Here is a 10,832-nt window from a genome sequence, read left to right on the forward strand (position 1 = left end):
AAATAATAACAAACGAGAGAGTCGATGATATCCCTCACCCACTTTTTCTCTTTTATTATTTATATTTGACCAGCTTGAACGAAATTGACTTGTTCGCTTTTTCTCATTTTACGTAAATCTACTTTATTTGTTGGGGTGGACTTTTCCTTTAACATGTTTAAGCAGATTTAGATATTATCTAATATAAAGTATATGAAAAAGATACATTCAAAACAGCCAAAAAAGAAAGAACACCGGATAATACGTTCAAAAGACGTATTTTCCAACTTTCACTAATATTCTAACTTTATTTAGAAAATCTTTTGAAAGCAGATTAAAAAGATGTAAAAGTTAAGTAGTGTGAAGCATAATGCTAATGATCAGTAAATCGGTTACCTCCCGGTTAATAGTAAAGATAATGTGTGAAAATAATAATTAAAAAGGGGTTTGGATTGTGTTTGAAAAAATATATTCCAATTATAGCTAACATCCAAAATTACTTTAAAAATCTCCTTTGGTAATACAAATATACAGGTTTGTATTGAAATGATTTAGTGTAATGTATATGCAAATATTTTGCTAACTCATGGTTAATAGTAAAATATAATTCATAAAAACAATAGACGGTCTCAGAAAGCGTTTACAACCCCTTTTGCAGACTATAGCGCTAACATCCTATTTTCATTTTATACTCCTAAGTATTAATACAAAGTCATTTCAGGGGCCGTTTCATAAAGCTGTTCGTATGTATGGTAAGTTAAGAGTGACTCTAAGAACGACTGGTGAACCTTTCTTACGCGCTAGACCATCGCCAATGGTGCATAACATTTACCAAAAGAAAGGATCACCAGTCGTTCTTAAAGTCGCTCTTAACTTACGAACATGTTTATGAAACACCCACCTGTTAGTACGAAACATGAAACGAATTAAATCGATTACAAACCAAACTTATCAGGACCTCTATGTGATTACATGTAGGATCATCATAGTCACAGTATAAAAATACTCCATCATTTTCTTACTGTTTATACATATTTGAAAATTGAAATTTCGTACATAATGTTTCATACTGTCATGTTTTGGCGATCCAGCCATACAGGTTTTTTCATAACCTCATGGAAAGCCACGGAATAGATTTTGTATCTACTCACATTTGATGTTTCTTTGTATTCTTATTTTATTTGCGATTTAAAGATTGAATTGAATTGAATGTATTATAAAAACAAAATATTCTTGTCAAATGAATGAAGTTTATAAATTTGAATTATATGTTCAGTTAGACAAGATAAAGAGTCTGAGGCGGTATTTAGAAAACAAAAACCATATTTATAGCAGATACACCAATTGCGGCAGAATAATCTCCTTCAAGCAAATGCATCTACAATATAGGCCCTGTGTTTCAAAAAATTATACCAGCAATCAATAAAAATATTTTAGACGATAGCAGAATCACCTTTTAAATGCACTAAGTGAGAGGAAATAGAAGTATAAGTAAAGCATTATCCTTGTAAATAAACAAATAATACAAAGCTCTAAAAATGTTTCCATAGTGTTTTTTTACAGTAGATTTAGATATTCAAATGATTTAGTTGTAGTCCAAATGATCTTTCTTCTATAATTTTGGTTAATATTAAAATATGATACATGAAATCATCAAAAGATGATTTGATTAACCGTTTAAAAAACAACAACTATCGCACACATCCCACATTCCCAATTAAGTTTTGATTATCTTTCCCAATCAAGTTCATTTACGTTATTCAGATGAAAAGATGTCGTCAAGCAATTTTGAATGAACAAAGAATTGATAAAAAATAATTTGTTTAAGCGTGGAAAACGATACAAATCTAACCGATTTCAGTTCTTTATAGGTGATCATAATAATGCGCCTGCGAATATATGATTTTCTTCATCATTCATACGTAATTGAACATAAATTTCCAGCAACACAGTCACTGCCCGATATAGTATTGAAATAAACGTATTTACATCAGCCTACCACAAACATCTAACTGATCATGTTTATTAAAGCGAATGAATCAATCTTTATGTATCTGGATGTTTTGATATAAAAACCGACCTGCAATCAGCGACAATTTTCTGTTCAACTCTTGCAGATATTCATTTAATTCTTAAGAAGAAATAATGTAGTCAAAATACTCTCGATTACACAAAGCATTATCAAAACCATTTCCGTTCGGATGAAAATTTAAAAAATCCAACAAATTGCAGTTATCGTCTTATTGCACCTGCAACTAAATCGTAATTGAACATAAATTTAATAAACATTCCAGCAAGCAAAACAGTCATTGATGCAGGCCTACTTGTATGGAACACGTCAAACAAATATTATAAATATGCAGCTGTTCATTAAAAGCAATTTACTCTTTATACACATGGACATCCAAATTAAAATTTAAATATCCTGTTTGAATTTTGCAGAAGCACATATTCATATAGTAATTAGATCAAAAAGCATTAAGCAAAACATTTTCCTGTAATGAACCCCCCAAAAAACAAAAACAAACATAGGTACAATGTATACGTGACCAAAATGTAATAAATCACCATCAAATGCGCATTCTGTTAACAACAGACCCCGTTTAGTAAATGTACACTATACTGGTATATTTTAATTACCAATTACCAATTGTGAAGTTATACACTACTGCTTATATGTTATGTACAATGTAGGCCCCCTATTTTTGTGCAAGACACAAAGTGTAATTTACCAAAATGTATCGTAATCATTGTAACAGCCCCCTCTCTCGGTAAATCCAGGTGATTATAATCATGTCATGATCGAGATCATTCCAGGGGCTGTTTCGTATGTAGCCACATCAAAACAATTCGTTGGTTTATGTTGATCTGATGTTGGAAGTGAAAATATACAAACAAGCAAGCAATGCTTAGATGTAATGCGCATCGAGGTATAGCGAACGTGACCACGCAATCCTCTCTAAAATCGCAACATTATTATGAGAACAATATTATAATTTAATATAACGCGTTGAAAGGAATCAAATGTACAATTTCAATCTATAAATGGGTATAGCGTTTCATGGAATGTAATTTTCATTACTGAATCAAGATATTACTGAACAATTATTTAGAGTAACAAATACTGTTTCATTAGCAGGATAAGACCGTGGCAGCTATAAAACACGCGATGGACTATTAAAAGGATATGTTTTTAACCGGCATGATGGTATAAATGAGGAATATTTTAACTGTTCAGTTTTACATATGGAACTGAACTCAAATGAAATATGCACGGGTACAGTAATAAAGAGCTGCTATGCAGACATAATAAATATTAATGTTTACTCACGCCAACAAAGCGACGGCGTAGTCTGGTATATGATATTCTGAGACAACGTGCACAATAAAAGAGCATGATCCTGACATGTTTTCAATATGAATATGAAGCTTACCCATAAAGAAACCATGAATTACAATGAATCATGCATTTTCATTTGGTTTTTTTTCTTTTCAGTTTGAAAGCATATAATGGTAAGATGTAGCAACATTCAAAATATCATTTGTTTGCTCGGTATTATTATCTGTCATGGATCTAGAGGATGAATCGCTTTTTGAATATGAGAACATTATCTCCATCAGATGCAATCATATTCCCTGATGACGTCATCATCATTCGAGATATGACAAGGTGATTGAATCTATTATTTCTATCCAGTCTAGTTGATAAAGGGAATGATGCTACTCTTCTCTTCTTCATATCACCCTCACCCATCACCATCAAACACGTCTTGTACTCATCATCTAATGTCACGACGTAGAGGTCGTCTGTCATACAATCAACACACACATTCAAGATGACATCACTGTGGGGGATTTCCCTATGATCACCCTCTCTGTCAATGATGAGTGCTCTGCGATCTCTTTTAAAGGGTTGAGCGATGATGTGACCTGATGACAGCACATCGTACATTACTATCTTCTCTTTACACGTGATGGTATTGATAATCTCATCATTAGCTGGGTTGATGACGTATATCACAGACTGACCATTTTCAGCAGCGATGATCATCCCATCCTGATCGATTGCAACGCGCACCCATGCATAATTATTACGCGTCGTGTTTCTTGGTATTGTGACGTCATTGATGTGATTCCACTGTCTGTCGTATACACTGATGCACCCAGGTAGACTGTCTCCTGTACAACCTTTGATGCATCTACCACATACTATCTTGTCATCATTCAGCGCTGCACATGAGATTATCCATGATGTATCACTACCGTTGATCACTCTCTGTGTGCTTTTACTGTTCAAATCTAACATGTAGGTATGTGTTCCACCAATAATAAAATCTGTGATCATCACCTTATCTTCATCTATACATCCAGCAATACGCGGGAATGTGATTTTATCTGTGACGTTGATTGTATCAATGAGCTTCCACTCTCCATCATACCCATCAATTCTTCCATCATACTTCTCTCTCCCAACACCCTTCACAAACCTCACACCCAATACAACGCGATTTATTTCTTTCACATCACCCTCATTCAGTTGCTTCTTTAGTTCCTCACTCACTGATGCATGCACACGATGTCCATCTATGACAATATTTTTATCGTCTTCAAGAATTCTGTCCAGTGTCTCTTTTGCTTTCTCTGCTGATTTGATGTCGTCTTGCCATGATTTCTCAAGCTCTCCAATCTTTCTCTCGATCATTTGAGCGATGTTCTGAATGTCTCCATGAAGAATGCGTTGTTTATCAATTATCGGCTTTCGTCTTTTCTCTGCAATCGAACGATTTTCTTCATGCCGCTTCCCCCTCTTCTCATTGTTCTTTTCAATGTTATCTTCGAGCTTTCGAATCTCCTCCTGGAGCTTTCGAATCTCATCTTGAAAATCTTCATTTTCCCCATCAATCTCGCTATTGATTTTATCAGCATCTTCCTTTTCCCTGGCTCTGTCTCTTTCGATTGCGTTTTCGATTTCGGAATCAACATCATTCTGAATATTTTGTAGATGTTCATCTTTGGCTTGTCTGGTCTTATGAATCTCATTCCCATAGATGCGACATAACTCTGATCTATCAATCGCCCCTATTCTTTAGGATGCTGAGATCTTCTCTATTTTTCTTCAGTGCGATCATAATATCCTCTTGAACGCACTGTTCTCGGCGATGATCTGTCAATGCACATGAATAACATAATGCTACGTTATGTGTTCTGCAGTACAAGTCCATGATTTTCTCGTGTTTTTCACAGAAGAGATTAGGTGCACCTCTTCGTACAATTCCGATGCATTCTTTTTTCAAGGCGCAGTCATGACAGAGCTTCTTCTTTTCCTTCACGTAGAACGTGACGTCAGTAATCGATTCACAGTCGGCTTCTTCACAAACAGCGCCCTTTTCTACTGAGCTGAACTTAGACGCCATAGTGATCAATGTTTTACCTACAGAAGGGATAAGGAAAAGGATAAGCTAAACTGGAAAACAAAAACTGTGTTTCATGAAAAAAAATATAAAGAGCGTATAAGCAAAAACGGTAAAAGGAAAGAAAATGAATTAAGAAGGGAATGATAACGTGTCTTATTTCCTCGTTATTGATTACTCTCCGCCCCTCCCTATTTTACATTCTGCAGATAAAACTGTATATTCAGATTTGATTAGATTGATTTATTTCCTTTTCACAATTGTTCATAATATGATAAACATAACATAACAAGGTTGGAAATGCTACAAGCAAAAATATAATATGTATTATTATAGAATTAATGAACACAATTCATTAAATAAAGATATCTCAAATGACATTTGTATTAAAAGTAAGACGGAGGGACTTGCTGAAAAATGGAAAGCTTGTATAAGAGGCAAGCACCTTACTTCAATTAAAAATTTATTTCAATCAGTCAATCGATCATAAAAATACAGGTATATACAAATTAGATACAAACATGGGATTGGCAGCCCCTATAAATTTTCATTAAAAAACTGTGGGTGGGGCAACACCAGGTACAATTAAATACAAATTAATATAATACATACATAAAGAGTGAACAAGAAATAACATTGAAATACAATATACAAAAAAAGAAAGAAATAAACGAAACAATGGGCTAATATAGGGGAAATAAACAAACAAGTAAACTAGAAGTAATAATTATAAATCAAAATGACCTACAGTGTGCTATTGGCAGGAGTTTTATACTGAGCGGAAAATTCAACTTTTAAGAGTTTTTTAAAGTCATGCAAAGTTTTACTTTGTTTAAAGGGGAATGAAACCTTTAAAATAAGTAGGCTTGTGTCGAAACAGAAAAATGAAAGAATAAGAACAAAGAAAGTTTGAGAAAAATCGGACAAATAATGAGATAGTTATGAACATTTGAGTATTGCATTCATTAACGCTATGGAGATCCTCCCATTGGCAATGTGACAAGGATGTGTAATGTCACATGTGATCAACTTTCCCTTTGATGGACTATAAAATACCCTCAAAATGTCTCTTCCTGCTTTTTCTATGGTGATACAAACTCTTTATCCATGATGTATTCTTTAAAAATATGTATTACACGCCCTTCTATATAGAAAGAACACATGAGCAACTGATATATGTGATAAAAGGGGCAATTTAAGGGAAATATATACTAAAGTAATGGGGAGAGTTGTTCACGAATGATATCACACATCTTTGTCGCATTGCCAATTTGAGGATCTCCATAGCATAAGTGATCGCAATATTCAAATGCGCATAACTTTCTCATTATTATTTTATTTCTCAAACTTTCGTTGATCTGTTTCTTTGATTTTTCTGTTTTCACACAAGCTGTCTTGTTCCAAAAGTTTCATTCTCCTTTAATATCACTATTCAAATGATTCCACAGCTTAATAATTCCTCTACAACGTAAAGAATTTTGGGTGATTTCAGTTTTTGGAAGATATTGGTGAAGATCTGCTGAATGACGCATAAAGTATGAATGGAAAGAGGCATTTGTGTTGAAGAGATTTCTCAGTGCATTACAAAATTTACAACAAATAAATATTGGGTCTTAATGATAATTTTGTTTAAAAATAAATACAAAAAAATGTCGTGCACTTGAGAAAAACGTAACTGATGGATCGTGTGAGAAAATATTACTTTTACGATATTATAAGAGAGGTGAAGGTGAGACAGGAGGGACAGAGGAGTGCAGTACACTAAGTGGAAAGAAAGAAGAAAGAAGGCGGGTAGCAGGAGCATATTGGCTAATTGCAATTTTAAGAAGAAAAAATAATCAAACAAATAATATACATGACTATGTATATGAATGTAACGTCTTCTTCCTTTCGGATGTGCGAGATCTTGCAGTACTTTTAAGAGGGGGAGAGGTGTGTGTGCGTGAGAGAGAGAGGTGGGTGTAATACCTACATTGCCATCACTACATTCTATTTAGTTGTTTCGGATATTTTGGATAATTATTTTGATATTTTTCATATCGATAAAACTTGCACCGAAATATAGTTTCATTACAGTATAACAGTCGAGTTTATTAGCACGGTAGTATATGCCCATGTTCATGATGTTCACTTGAAAAGCTTTGTAGATGGAGTTGCATCAACATGTTTCAAGATCTGCCTAATACACATCATCAGCTCAGACCATGACACCAGGGCCTATTGCATAAAACTTTTAACCTGAGAAAAATCTGGTAAAAACTGAAAACTAAGGTTAGTCTGATTTCTGCCATTGAGTTTAACACAGGCCAAAAACTCCGGTAAAAACAACCTGAGTTTTCTCTGGTAAAAAGTTTTATGCAACGGGCCCCAGCTTCTTCGTAAGACCCCACATGATTAGCCCTTAACAGTGAATAGACATTCTATTACACAACAACAAGAGTATGTTAGGGTGAGTGAGCTTTCTTTGCAGGAGCACCTTCTCTTACTAAACATTAAATTCAAGAATCATTTCATCAAAAGGAATGCTCAAATTATACTTAAGTCTTATCTTTACTACCAGTTATTGACACTGAGACACTCGTCCAAAAACTCTCGCATTCTTTATTTTCTCGTCTGCGCCTCGAAATGGTACATTTCTAGATGGATCGCGATATACAAAGGCACGTTATCGTTATTACTGCAATCTCGAATATAATTATTCTAAATGCTAATAACGCATACACTTAAGATTTATTCTTACCCTTTTCTTATGTAAATCCGATCTGAAATTGCGGATAGTTGGTTCTTCCAACGCCTGTTGAAATAGCAAAGGCTGACAACACCCCGAGATACTTTCACGATGACATGATCATACCGCTCAACCTTATATTGCACTTTGACGTCTGTTTAATCTTAATTTGCATACAATTTATTTCGTAATGCACAATCTTATTAACTATCAATGTCAAAGGTGCGCATACTCTTCACGTATAAATATAATATATCAAAACTTATAATAAATATTAGTATCGTCGAACATGATTTAGATGCAATAAACAAGCCCTTTGGACATTGTCATAATCTTGGTAGGACATGTAGGAGGTAAATTAGTGGGCTGAGGGTAGAGTGTGTAAATATTAGAGATAACAATATTCATATATATTTACATGACATAAATGCAATAAACAAGCCCTTTTGATAGTGTCGTTATCTCAGAAAAGAGAGGTAAATTAGTGGGCTAAGGGTAGAATGTAAAAAAAAAACCGTATAGGGGATGGGGTGGGGTCGTCATGGCAATTAAATGGTAGGAGAAAGACGTTCAACAGCCCCCAAGAGCTGATGATATTTTTGAAATTATTTTTTTTCAAGCAATTTGGGTTATAGATGTCCAGCCATTTATGTTTTAATTACCTTTTTGTCTCCCCCCCTTCTTGTCCAGTCACCTATCTTTAAAAACAATCTTGCTTCTTCCTTTTCCCCTTTTTATTTCCTCCTTCTTGTCCTGTTTTATTTTCATATCACATAAAGAAATCTTAGAGACGTTGCCCCAAACCCTCTTTCCATGGTTCCTCTTCCTCTTTTTCTCTGGGGGGGGGGTGGTCTAGTGGTTTCCACTCTCGTCTTTCAATTAGAGGGACGTGGGTTCAAACCCAGTCATGACGTATTTTCCTCCAGCAAGAACTAAAATATTGTGTTGCACTCAACCAAATTTTGGGTGCGGGGGCAGCTCGAGCTAAACCGGTGTAATAACACAACTAACAATGCAACTCGGTATCGATTATTTCTAGATAGATGGCGCTATCATCTTTATTTCATATCAGTGATTAACCTACATACATGTGTGCCATTAACGAAATTGCTCCTAAATCATTGGTAAAGAGCATAAATGGTTTATGTACGTGCAACGTTGTCATCGTTGTGTGAAGATATTAACGAGGTTTTGAAATAATGCCCGAATTTAAATAATGAAGATACATGCTGGAAAAAAAGCTCCCGTGTATGAAGAGAGTCGAATTTATATCAAGTGCCTCCTCTTTGATTTTCTTATCTTTTGTTAGGCCTGTACGTCAGAGAATGGTTTGGAAGCTGATAGTAAAGACAATGTATGCACACGTTCATATGAAACTAATCGAAAAAAAATACCTCTGTATGGTATTTTCATGCTGAAGGATCATAAAAGTTACAGATTGGTTTGGGGGGGGGGGGTTGTCCTGTATTACCTTTTTTGTTTCTCCTCCTCCTTTTAGAGATTAAAATATATATGAGCAGAACACTTATGTAAACCAAAGTACGCGAAGAAGATAAGACAAAATTCTTGTGCAAGCAAGAATATAAGACAATAATAAACAAATAAAATGATTTTATATCATGCTTCAAAGTTCAGGACGCTACGGCGTTACGATTTGTTATTTATAATATTAAAGCAAAATGAGATTGGATGATGATGAGGTTAATTCTAATGAAAGAGGGGATGGAATGGGTACGAAATGAATAAGTGTGGAAAGTTCGAACGTTTTTATTACTCTCCATGGTGATTCTCTAATGGTCAATAGGGAGTTTACAATTATCTATCCGATTATTTTTTTCATGTATTCATCTACTTTTTATCTATTTATTTCATATTTTTATTCCATGTTTATTAGAAATAACGATAAATTCAGTCAGTGGCGAACCTGACACAGTTCGTACAGAAATTACAAACGGAGAAAGGCCATCACGATTATGTCAGGGTACACCCTCCCACCACCTCCTCCGTCAGCTACGCTAGTACTTTGACATGATTGAAGTCTACTGTCGTGTCGGTTAATGATCATTATAATAATATCCATGTTTCATGATGCTTGTGAATATAGTTAGTACGTCCTCTATAGGATTCATCCCGATAATTTGCCAGAGTGATTTCCAACCACACTTTTTTCACTCGTTCTCAAACTGATGATTTTTTTTCAGTTCAGTGATTACATTTTTAAAATATGTATTTGTAGTGTCGCTTTCAAGCGAACATGTTTATCTTTTCACAATCGGTTAGGAACATTTTAACGGCAACTTTACAACCCCTCTGCCCCCCCCCCTCTCCCCTCGGTTCACCTCTGTCTCTACATTTCTCTTTCTTTCCCTCTCTTTCTCTTTCAAATGGCTTCCTACAATCATGAATTATATTATTATGAATCACAATTAAAATAAAATAAAAAATAGAAAAAAAGAAGAACATTTTCTTGTTTGACAATTCCCTTCCCTCTTTTCTATGTCGCTTCCATCCACCCTTTCTTTCTCATCGTCCAAGGGCACCGGAAGCGGGGGGGGGGGGGGCAGGGGGGGGGGGCACTTGCCCCCCCCCAAAAAAAAAAATTGGGGGGGGCAAAAGGAGATTTTGCCCCCCTGAAATTAGAAAATTGATAAATTATTTAAGGACAAAAGCAAACGAAGGCACTTTCTGACTGAAAATTGTCATTTCCATTGTCA

At 34.9% G+C, this 10,832-nt stretch overlaps 1 pseudogene; it reads right to left on the minus strand.

Moving 5' to 3' along the window:
- Positions 1–3,519: 3,519 nt before the first annotated feature.
- On the minus strand, positions 3,520–8,215 carry LOC121426803 (annotated as a pseudogene).
- Positions 8,216–10,832: the final 2,617 nt, after the last annotated feature.

The sequence above is a fragment of the Lytechinus variegatus genome, chromosome 13 (genome assembly GCF_018143015.1).
Source record: "Lytechinus variegatus isolate NC3 chromosome 13, Lvar_3.0, whole genome shotgun sequence".
In the NCBI taxonomy this organism is placed as follows: Eukaryota; Metazoa; Echinodermata; class Echinoidea; order Temnopleuroida; family Toxopneustidae; genus Lytechinus; species Lytechinus variegatus.